Here is an 11636-nt window from a genome sequence, read left to right as displayed (position 1 = left end):
AACTGGGCAAGACTGGGATCATTCTGAGGTAACTAGAACCTTACTGGGGACATTGGGAGTGACTGGGAATGACTAGGAGCATGTTGAGGGCAACTGGGATCTACTGGGAGTGTCTCTGTAACCATACTGGGGGAACTGGAACCACAAAGGGAACAGCTGGGCCCGATGCAGTGGATCTACACTGGGGGCAAGTGGGCAACTGGGATCTACACTGGGAGGGACTGGGACTATCCTAGGGGCAAATGGATTCATACGGGGAGGAACTGGGAACAACTGGAACTACTCTGGAGGCAACTGAGTTCATACTGGGAGCACAGTGGGAGCAGCTGGATCCATGGTGGGTGAGACTGGGATCACACTGAGGGTGACGGGAATCATACTGGCATTGACTGGGAGTGGCTGTGAGCAACTGGAATCACACTGAAAGCAACTGGGAGGAGGTGGGAGTGACTGGGAGCATACTGGGAGTGACTGGCATATACTGGGAGAGACAGGGAGTCACAGGGATCATACTGGAGGCTCTTGGGGTCATGCTGGCATTGGCACGGAGCAACTGGGATCACACTGGGAGCCACTGGCATCATACTGGGAGTGAGTGGGAGTGACTGGCATCATACTGGGAGTGGCTACAATCACACTGGGATAATGGTGGGTGTGATTGGACCCTGACTGGGGGTTACTGGGAGCTGCCAGGCCCATGCTGGGAGCCACCTGTGCACACACTGGGAGGAGCTGAGAACACCTGGGAATGACAGGGTGCATGCTGGTGACAACTGGGATGTACTGGGAGTGACTGGGATAATATTGGGGGCAAGTGAACCATGCTGAGGCAACTGGAAGTGCCTGGGAATGACTACGAGAATGTTCAGCACTACTGGGATATACTGGGAGTGCCTGAGACCATTCGAGTGGGGACTGGAAGCAACTGGGAATGTGCTGGAGGGAGCTGGGACCAAGCTAGGGGCAGCTGGGGCAAGTGGAAGTGACTGGGACCCGCGGCGGCACCAAGGCCTCGGGGCGGCTCCAAAGGGCCCCGCCCGCCGCCGCTCCCCGAGGCCTCGCCGCTGCTGCCGGGGATCGGACACCGCAGGCGGCCCCGGCCCCTTCCTCTTCTTCCTCCTCCTGCCGGGATTCAGCCCCCGCCGCCGCCCGGCTCCTTCTGCCGCTCCTGCCTGGCACGAAGCGGCGGTGCCGCTGACGGGGCCGGAGCGCCGCTGCCCCCGCGACTGCCCCGCGCCTCAGGGCCGGGCCGGGGAGTGACCGCACGGCTGGGGAGGGACCCCCGCTGGCCAGGGCAGGGACTGAGCCCATGGGAGGGACCCCCCGCTGGCCAGGGCAGGGACTGAGCCCATGGGAGGGACCCCCGCTGGCCAGGGCAGGGACTGAGCCCATGGGAGGGACCCCGCGCCGGAGCAGGGAAGGATTCCTGTCCCCGAGGGCGAAGCAGCGGCACGAACTGACCGCGACTCCCATCCCTTCTCCCTGCCCCGCTGGGCACAGCAGGGAGGAGCCGCGGATAAAGGGAAGTCCGGCAAGGAGAAAGAGGTCGCGGGAAGGTTCTGTACCAGGGTTTATTTTACTCCTCACTCTCCTGTTCTGATCCGCTCCGTCCCAAATCCAGTTCATCTCCCCACGGCGGGGCTCTTGTGGCCGCCATGGCGATCCCTGAGTGACCTCTCCCTGCCCTTAGCCCGAGCCACGAGGACTCGGATCTGTTCCAGTTCCGTGCAATTCACGGGCATTTGGGGCAGCTGGAGCGAAGCAGCTGGAAACCACAGCGGGCTCGAGAGGGACTCAAGCAGGGCAGGAGCCGGGGCTGCCCCGAGGGAGCTCTCCCAGCACGAACCTTCCCGGGCTCTTTCTAGGGGAATTTCCTTGAATGTTTCCATTCATCGCTACAAAGCAGAGTCACAAGTGGAGCTGAGCTTTCACCTTGAAATGAGCGAATCGAACGCGTGCGCTGGGAGTGCTGCAAACTCAAGGTGTTCCTTGATCCTTTAATCTTGCAAATATTCAGCCCCTCAGCAGCGATGTCTCTGCCAGCCCAACGGTTTCTGGCTCAGACCCGGCTCGGAGCTTGGAGAAGAAATCCAAAGTCCCAACACAACAACCCCTGACATTATTTTCTTTTTTTCATTGGTACGTTATGCTATCTTGTTGTATATTCTATTTTACTTTAGTTTTGCTCTTATTCTTATTTTCGTTTCTTTCTTTTTTTTCTTCTATTTTATTGTGTTTTTTCTCCAGTTCCCTCCCTCCCCCCCCGCCGTTGTTCTCCTCTCGGAGGTTTGTGGTGAGGTGCTGTCCCACCGATTCTCCCCTGGAAACCAACGAAATCAATCGAAATAATGATGACTTCGTGAATTCTTTTGAATTCTTTCCGCTGCTCTTTCCAGAAGGTCCCGGCCACGTCCTGCCAGGAGGAGCCGGGGGCACGGAGGAGCCTGAGGGCTTAACTGGGGAGAAGAGTTTAATTGGAGTGAGAAAACTTTAATTCTGGGGAGAAAATGTGAATGGAGGGGATTGGAGTGGGAGGGAACGATTTTAGGTGGGGAGAGAAAAGGAACTGTGGGGAGGAGCCCCCCAGCCCTCGGCCGTGCCCCGAAGGTGCTGCCAGCAGCTCCCCTGCCCCAACCCCCGCGCCGGGGGCGCGGAGCTGCCGCTGCTCGCCGGGAACGTCACGGGATAAAAACTCCATTCAAGCTTTTCCAGCCGCGGCAGCGACGCTCAGCGTTCCTTGGACCTTCCACGGTCCTTGGACATCCCGTGTCCCTTGGCTGTTCCGCGTCCCCTGTCTGTTCCATGTTCGCCCGGTTTGTCCCGGCTGCTCCCAGCCACTCCTGCTAGCCCTCAGTGTGGTCCCAGTTGCTCCCAGTGTAACCCCTGTTACCCCAGTTCTGGTGCCAGTGGGTTCCAATCCTGGTCCTGGTGTATCCCGCTGGGTCCCAATGTGTCCCAGTCCATCCCAGCCTGTCCCACTCCGTCCCGGTCCCTTCCCTGCAGCCGCCGCCGTTTCCCGGATCCTGCCCCTCCCGCCCCCAGAGCTGCCGCCGGACGCCCCCCAAGATGCTGACGGGGGTCGGGGGCTTCGTGTTGGGCTTCGTCCTCCTGGGCCTGGGCTCGGCCTCCACCTGCGGGAGAAGGTGAGGGGGGGTCCCCGGGGGTCGTGTCCCCCCCCCTCGGAGCGTGTGGGACTCCCCCATGTCCCCCCCATGCCAGGGTCACCCCCTTTTCTCTCCCACAGCGCTCCTGACCCAACTCCTGCTCCTCCCTGCGAGGGGCTTTGGGGAGCCTCCCTGGGACCCCCTTGAATCCCCATTCCTGGGCACTGGGACCCCCCTGCACCCCTCATCCTGCACCAACACCACCCTGCACCCCCTTTCCCGGGTATCCTCCTCTCCTAGCCCCTGGATCCCCTGTGTCCTTGACCCCGGGGACCCCCGCACCCCCATTCCCGGCCATTCCGGGGAACCTCAGCCCCAGGCCTCCCTTTCCTGGGAAACCCGAACTGGGCACGGCGCTCTGCAGCCGCTCCGGGAGTTACGATCACCCAAAGGAAAGGGACAGGAGAGGCGAGAGAGAAGCAGATTGGGAATCAGGGATCGGGGTCCCAGCGCCCAGTCCTGCTCCGCCGGGGGTGCGGCCCCGCAGCCGCAGGACAAAATGGATCCGCGGGTCCCGGTGCTTGCCCCGCTTCGGGCCGAACCCAGCGGGTTCCCGGCAGAGTTTGGCCGCAGGGCCCGGGAGTTCAGCCCAGCCCGGCCCGGGGGTCCCGCAGGGCGCGGCCGAGGAGGGTCCCGGGGGATGCCAGGAGGGGATCCAGGGGAATTCCCTGGAATTGCCCCGTCCCCTCCCCCCGCGCTCCCTCGGACACTTTGGCGACCGCTGACTGCCCCCGGCACCGGCAACCCCCTCCCCGCCCACGGCTCCTCCCGGGAACTTCTGGAAACAGTAGCGGAAAGAGTTCAAAAATTCATCATTATTTTGATTGATTTCGTTGGTTTCCGGGGAAGAACCGGTGGGAAACCCCCTCACCACAAACCTCCGAGAGGAGAACAACGGCGGGGGTAGGGGGGAAGGGAATAGAGAAAAACCACAATAAAATAGAAGAAAAAAAAAAAAAAGAGTAAGAGAAAAAAAATCAAAGTAAAATAGTATATACAATAAAATAACACATCGTACCTATGAAAAAAATAAGATGACGGCAGAGGTGATTCTGTTGGGACTTTGGATTTCTTCTCCAAGCTCCGAGCCGGGTCTGAGCCAGAAACCGTTGGGCTGGCAGAGACATCGCTGCTGAGGGGCTGAATATTTGCAAGATTAAAGGATCAAGGAACACCTTGAGTTTGCAGCACTCCCAGCGCACGCGTTCGATTCGCTCATTTCAAGGTGAAAGCTCAGCTCCACTTGTGACTCTGCTTTGTAGCGATGAATGGAAACATTCAAGGAAATTCCCCTAGAAAGAGCCCGGGAAGGTTCGTGCTGGGAGAGCTCCCTCGGGGCAGCCCCGGCTCCTGCCCTGCTTGAGTCCCTCTCGAGCCCGCTGTGGTTTCCAGCTGCTTCGCTCCAGCTGCCCCAAATGCCCGTGAATTGCACGGAACTGGAACAGATCCGAGTCCTCGTGGCTCGGGCTAAGGGCAGGGAGAGGTCACTCAGGGATCGCCATGGCGGCCACAAGAGCCCCGCCGTGGGGAGATGAACTGGATTTGGGACGGAGCGGATCAGAACAGGAGAGTGAGGAGTAAAATAAACCCTGGAACAGAACCTTCCCGCGACCTCTTTCTCCTTGCCGGACTTCCCTTTATCCGCGGCTCCTCCCTGCTGTGCCCAGCGGGGCAGGGAGAAGGGATGGGAGTCGCGGTCAGTTCGTGCCGCTGCTTCGCCCTCGGGGACAGGAATCCTTCCCTGCTCCGGCGCGGGGTCCCTCCCATGGGCTCAGTCCCTGCCCTGGCCAGCGGGGGGTCCCTCCCATGGGCTCAGTCCCTGCCCTGGCCAGCGGGGGGTCCCTCCCCAGCCGTGCGGTCACTCCCCGGCCCGGCCCTGAGGCGCGGGGCAGTCGCGGGGCAGCCTCGCTCCGGCCCCGTCAGCGGCACCGCCGCTTCGTGCCAGGCAGGAGCGGCAGAAGGAGCCGGGCGGCGGCGGGGGCTGAATCCCGGCAGGAGGAGGAAGAAGAGGAAGGGGCCGGGGCCGCCTGCGGTGTCCGATCCCCGGCAGCAGCGGCGAGGCCTCGGGGAGCGGCGGCGGGCGGGGCCCTTTGGAGCCGCCCCGAGGCTTTGGTGCCGCCGCGGGCCCCTGAAGGAGCCGCTCGGCGGGACGCGCGAGCTGGGAACGGAAGAAAACACAGAGAAAAGAATAAAATCCAATCAAAGAGCCGCACCGAGGGGAGTCTCCGACGGCCCGTGTCCCTGAAGGAGCTGCACCGTGAGACCGGCGAGGAGCCCGGCGGTGAAAGAGCCGCACCGGAGGGACTGGGATGAGAGGTGTGAATGGAATAAAATTTAGAGATTCGAATAAAAAATTATGAAAGAACCGCCCCGGGAGTGGCCGCTGCGCAGCGACTAAAAAGCGGCACCGGGGCGTTCCGGGGGTTGTTCCCGAGCAGCTCCGCTCAGCCCTCGGGCACCGCGCTCGGGCCCCGCGCACTTTTCCAGCCCGGCCGCCCCCACGGGCCGGGCCCCGCGGCTCCCGCAGCCGCCGCCTCGGCCCCGCGGAGCCCAACAACCCCGGAAAATCGCTGCCATGCACTAAAGAACCTTTTCGTGCTCAGCGAGGGGCGCAGAGGGGGGATCCTTATGAAGTCCCCTCCCCTCAGTCCCTGCTGGGCACGGCCGGGCATTAGCGCAGCTGCCGGGGCTGTGTCCCGGCACCGGCTGCTGCCACAGGGCACGGGGCTGCCGCGCTTGGGCATCAAAGCCGACAGATTTGGGGAGCAGGGACAGCCACAGAAACCCTCGGGGAGCCCTCGCGAGCCTGGAGCTGCACGAGGGACACAAAGGATGCCCTGGACACAGCGATGGCCCCAGCAGCGGCTCTGCCCCCCAGCACGGGGCTGTGTCCCAGACCCCACGGTCCAGCCCGAGGGTCGGGGGCGGCAGCGGAGCTGCTGGACGGAGCTTCCAGCCCCGCCAGCCGCAGCTCCGATCCCTTGGGCCGTGGCGCCGGTGACGGGTGTCCCTCGGCGCTCGGCGTCTGTCAGCTTTTGCAGTGCAGAGGGAGAAACTGAGTCCCAGGTGGAGTCGGTTTCCACCAATCGCTATTTCTCCTTTCTTTTCTATGACGGATTTCACAGCGCTTCCTTTCCGCCCGGAGATTTGGAGAACAAAATTCCCGGCTGCCCCTGCATCCCTGCAGCTTTCCACAGCCCCAGCCTCGTCCCTCCTCTTCCGGTTCCTTTTCTCCAGTCTCTCCCTCGTGTCGCTGCCGGCTCGGAGGAAGGACATTCCCCCCGGCACCCCCTGCCTCCTCCTCCTGTCCCGTGGGGCGCAGTTGGTGCTTCTGGAGCCGCCTGCCCGCGCAGCCGGACCCGCCCTGCGGCCGCTCAGCGCTGGAGCCGAGGGAATGAACTGCGGGCATCGCTGGGCTGCGCTGGCCCCGGCCGGGTGCCCGGTGCCACCAAAGCCGCTCTGGCACTCTGCTCACAGCTGCAGCACACAGAGCACAGAAGGAAAGGCTCGAGGGCTGGGATCGGGGCAGGGAGAGCTCACTCACTGCTCACTGTCAGGGCCACGACAGACCTGAGCTGGGGAAATTAATGGAATTTATTTCCAAACCAATCACACCAGGAGAAGGAGAACTGAAAGAAATCCTACAAAACACCTTCCCCACCCCTCCCTCCTTCCCGGGCTCCCAGCCTCCGCCCGCAGTCCCTCCTCTGCTCTCCCTGCACGGCAATCTTGTCACCAGCCACGAGCTTGGCTTTTGCCTCATCCCGGGATCTCTTCCCGGACAGGAAGAACTTTCCCCAGCAGAGATGCAGGCCCTGACGGCCTTTGAGGCTCAGGGTGTTTCTCCTGCAGCTCCTTGCAGGTCCCCTCTTCCCCTGCCGGCTCTCTTGCACCACAGAACTCTGCCGGCTGAAGCTTCACAAACGTCAGGTCCGGGTCTGGATGTTCCTGAACAATTTGCTTGAGGTCTTTGGGGGCTGCATTGAAACGCAGATTTATAAGAAACATAAAGATTTTAATTAACTCTAGCTGTGTTGAAATCAGTTAGAATAGGAAGGAGTTTGGGCCCAGCTAGAGTTAATTAAAATAGTTAAGAGAGCTGGACCTGAAATGGGTTTCATGATGTTAGTAACTGATTACCAAATAACTGGTGATCTGTCATTTGTATGTTTGCTTAGCTGTGCTAAGAATGAGAAATAGAAACATTGATCAGTTGGTGTAGGGAACAAGGACAATTACCAATTTCCTCCCCTGGTGGGAACCCGTTCAAAAGTCACGCAAGAGGAAACTTAGAGGTCACTAAAGTAATTAGGATTGTTAAAGTTCAGAAAGGCAAAAAGGTCAAAATGAGGAAGATGAGTTACTTCATCTGTTTTAGGACCACTGACCCAATTCAAGACCATCGACTCAATTCAGAACACACACTACGCATGCTTAATGACATTTAAGCTCATTTCCATATGAAGCAGAAAATGGGAGGTGTTAACGTTATGAATATACATTTGTATTTTGGATATTTATAATATTTGGAATAAAAAGGTATCGTGTTTGTTTGTATCCAGGCCCTGCGTCTTAGGGAGCTATCCCATGCAGTGCCTGGCGCCAAATAAAACACACACTCATACACTCTAAACTGTTAGGGAGATTTTATCCGTCTCAGTTGGATATCGATATTAGATCGATATTCATATTTTGGTAAATCAGCATCTGATCCATTGTTCTTGTCTTCCCCTAGGGCCTGGCACAGGAGGTGGAACCCGGGTGCTGCTGCAGCGGCGCCGGGGGAGCCCCAGGACTCGCTGTGGCCGCTGTGGCAGCCGCAGCACAGCCCGTTCCCAGGGAGGAGCCGAGGGCTCCGTGGGGCTCTGCAGGACCTCGGCCCTGGGGCTCGTCTGCATCAGCCCGGGCAGCTGGGCTGGACTTGGCTTCGTTTGTGGCTGGTTGCCACAATCTGGCTGCCAATCTGGCTGCCCTGGCACAGCAGCTGCCCAGCGCCCAGGGGCCAGCAATGGGAGCGGGGCAGGTCGGGGTGAGCTTCAGTGTCTGTGCCCGGCAGAAATGCCAAAGCCTTCCCTAAGGAGCAGCGAGTGCTGCCAGAGCACAGGATGCTGCTGCTGCTGCTGCTGCTGCTGCTGCTGAGCACGGGACGGCCCCAGGGCTGATGTCCGACAAAGCCAGGATGGGAGCCACAAACAACGGGAGGAGGAGGAGGAGGGGCAGGAGAGGAGGAGAAGGGACAGAAGAGCAGGAATAGCGATGGGGGAGGATGAATGGAGGATCTGGAGCGGGAGGAAGAGGTGGGATAAAGGGGGAGGAGCGGGAGGAAGAGGAGGGAGAGAGGAGGCAGGAAGAGGAGCCTCCACGTGCATCCATCGCTCTCTGTGTCCGCAGCTCTTGGCTCTGGGAGCATCGCTCCCCCCATCCCGCAGGTGACCGGGGAGGGGCAGCTGGCCCCAAATATCTTGGGCGGTCGCTGTGGTTGTTTTGGGAGAGGGGATTTTTGGACCTTGGAGGACTCCAGCACTGAGCCCCAAATATCTTTGTTGGTTCCTGGGGGGAGGGGAGTTCTGTGGGGGGCCGGGGGGAGGCGAATGTTTGGATCTTGCAGGACTCCAAAGGTGAGTCACAAATGCCGCTTGGGGGATATTGGGGAGCTCCCGGGACGCGGGATGGGGCCCAGGAAGGGTGGGATGTGGATTGGGGTGTGGGATGAAGTCTAGGGGAGGGGGATGGGCGGGATGGGGCCTGGGATGAGGCAGCCGAAGGTTGGGGATGATGAGGCCGGAGGGACCCCATTCCTTAGGGGCCTGCGGGGTATCCGCCAGCTCTGAGGGAGTTTTGGGGCACCCCTAATCCTGAGGGGGTGGTTCTGGCAGCGGGGGACACGTGGCTCCGGCAGCTCTGGCCCCACCTGAGCCCCCCCCGCCCCCAGCGCCCCTCGGAGCGAAATTTGGGGAGGGGGAGGTGGGGGCGGCCAGGCCGGGCCCCCCCGCGCTGTCCCAGCGGGGACCGAGTTCGGGCGGGAGCCCCGCGGGGCCCGGCCCTGCCCGGGCACGGCTGATGCCGCCCGGCCACGCTCCGCACTGGTCCGGACTGGTGCTCCCAGTGCCGTGCGGGGCGGGGCCGCTCTGGGGACCCCTCAGGGCACAGCGCGGCTGCTTTGGGGCTGTCGGCACCTGGCCGGCGCTGGGGATAGGGCGTGTGGGGGCAGCTGGGGCCGTACTGGTGGCACTGGTGGTGCTGGGAGCCCCCCCGGCCGCGAGCGAGGAGCTCTGGGGTGAGGGGAGGGGTGGAAAAGGGGGAACCTGTTGGCAACAGGGGGAGAGCAGTGAAAAGGGGATCGGACTCCTGAAACTGAGTGGGAGAGGGGACTGAGAGCCCCAAACCAAGCGCGTGGGACACTGAGGCTTTGGGGGAAGATGAGAAAGGAGGGGGATGGGGGGGAGAGGGAGGAAAAAGGGAGTGGGATCCTTCCCCTTAGTGGGGTCGGTTGGTGGCTGAGGAATGGGGCATGATGGGAAAAGGGTGGAGGGGGAAAAATGGGGGGTAGGACCTCCAGTCGAAGTGGGAGGGGTTTGGGGAACCCTAAAGTGTCCATCATGGCAAGGAACTGATCTCCTGTGGGAAGAGCTTTGGCCGGAGGAAGGAGCTGATTGCCCAGCAAAGGATCCAAGTGGGGGAGAAGTCCTGTGTCTGCCCAAGCTTTGCGAGGTCCCATCTCAGAGGAGAGAGACCCTACAGGGGCCAGGATTGCAGGAAAAGCTTTGGTAGGAGTCCCAACCTCACCAGGTACCAGGGGATCCACACTGGGAAGCCCCTATGGATGCCCAGACTATGGGAAGGGCTTCACCGTGAGCCCCAAGCGCCTGGAACACCTGTAGGAGCCACCTGGAGGAGGGTCCCTACAAGTTCTCGGCTGCAGGAAGAGCCCCAAGGAGCCCAGGTCCCCCCAGAACCACCACCTGAAGCAGAAGGTGGTGACAACTCTTCATCCCAGGGCCCTGGGAACACTGTGGGGTCTCCAGCCTGGCCCCCTCTAACAAGGGGCTCCCACCAGCCCTCATCCTGCCCCTAGAATCCCTTGGGATCTCCCATCAATCTCTGCATTCCCCACTTCCCTCTCCATCCTGACATGAGACCAAAGGGGTGGAAGTCCCCACCCATGGTGACCACAACACCAAATTTTTATCTCCACCCACCAATTTTGCATCTTTTCCCTTGGCCAGGTTCCCCCTCAGTGGGTGGGAGCAGCCCAGAGCCCTGCACTGCCCATCCCGACCTGTCCTGGCTCCATTCCCATTCCTCCTGTGGGGTGTGAGGGGTTTTGGGAATCAGGGGAGGAGGAGGAGGGATGGAAGAGAAGAAGGAGGGAAGAAGGAGTTGGAGAAAGGATGAAGAGAGGAGGAGCAGGAGGTGGGATTAGGGAGGAGAATGGATGGAGGAAGATGAGAAGAAGGCAGAGGAAGAGGAGGAAGCTCGTGGGTCCAGCGCTCCCAGAATTTGCAGGCCCCTCACCCCAAGGAGCATTGACCTCCCCATCCCACCTGGTACCTGGGGAGGGGGAGCTTGGCCCAAATATTTTGGGGAATCCCTGGGCCGGTGTTTTTGGGGGGGATGTTTGGATCTTGCGGGACTCCAAATCTGAGCCATAGGTGCCCCTTGGGGGGGGACACTGGGGAGTCCCCAGGAGGTGTTTTTGGGGGGTCCCTGCAGCAGACACTGACAGAGACCTGGTGGGGGTTGGAGGCATGCGGGTCCCTCCTGCAGTGGGGGTTGGATCCACCCGGGTCAGGCACCGCTGCCTCCGTCCCAGAGTCAGGGGCCTGCAGGACCCATCAGTGGAGCCAGAGAGGGGAACCTCGGGAGCCCCAGAGTGAGGAGAACAGAGAGGGGCAGTACTGGGACCAGGGGAACCCCGGCAGTCTGGAGGGGCGAACCCCTGTGACCCCCAGGACCCCAAAGTGGGGAGCCCAGAGAGGGGGGAGCACCACGATTCACAGGACCTTCAACAGCCTGGAGAGGGGAAGGGGGAGGGGACTCCTGGGACCCCCTGCACCCTGAAGCAGAGAATAAGGGGAGAAGGGACCCCAGGACCATAAGTGGGGTTCCCTGGCATCCCTAAGTGGGGAGACGGAAGAGTGGGGAACTTTTTGGATTCCTGGGACTCCCAGCAGCCTCGGGAGGGTGGGGACCAGGTAGAGAGGGGGATCCCCAATACAAGCATGACCCCCAGCAGCTGGGATGGGGGAACCCCGAACACAAAAGGGGAGGGATCACAAAATATGAACTCCTGGGAGGCTTTCTCAGGGCTAAATATTGGTGTTTGGGAGGGTTTTATGGATCCCAGATGCCTGGTGACTTCTAGAGCTGGACTTGGGCAGAGGGACCTTCAAACTCAGCGTGCTCATCCCTTGTTTTGCCCCAGACCCGGATTTCCCATTCCCAAACCTTGGGCCAGATATAGGAGGAGGC

The sequence above is a fragment of the Corvus hawaiiensis genome, chromosome 1 (assembly GCF_020740725.1).
Source record: "Corvus hawaiiensis isolate bCorHaw1 chromosome 1, bCorHaw1.pri.cur, whole genome shotgun sequence".
NCBI classification, from domain to species: Eukaryota; Metazoa; Chordata; class Aves; order Passeriformes; family Corvidae; genus Corvus; species Corvus hawaiiensis.
This window is presented reverse-complemented; position numbering follows the sequence as displayed.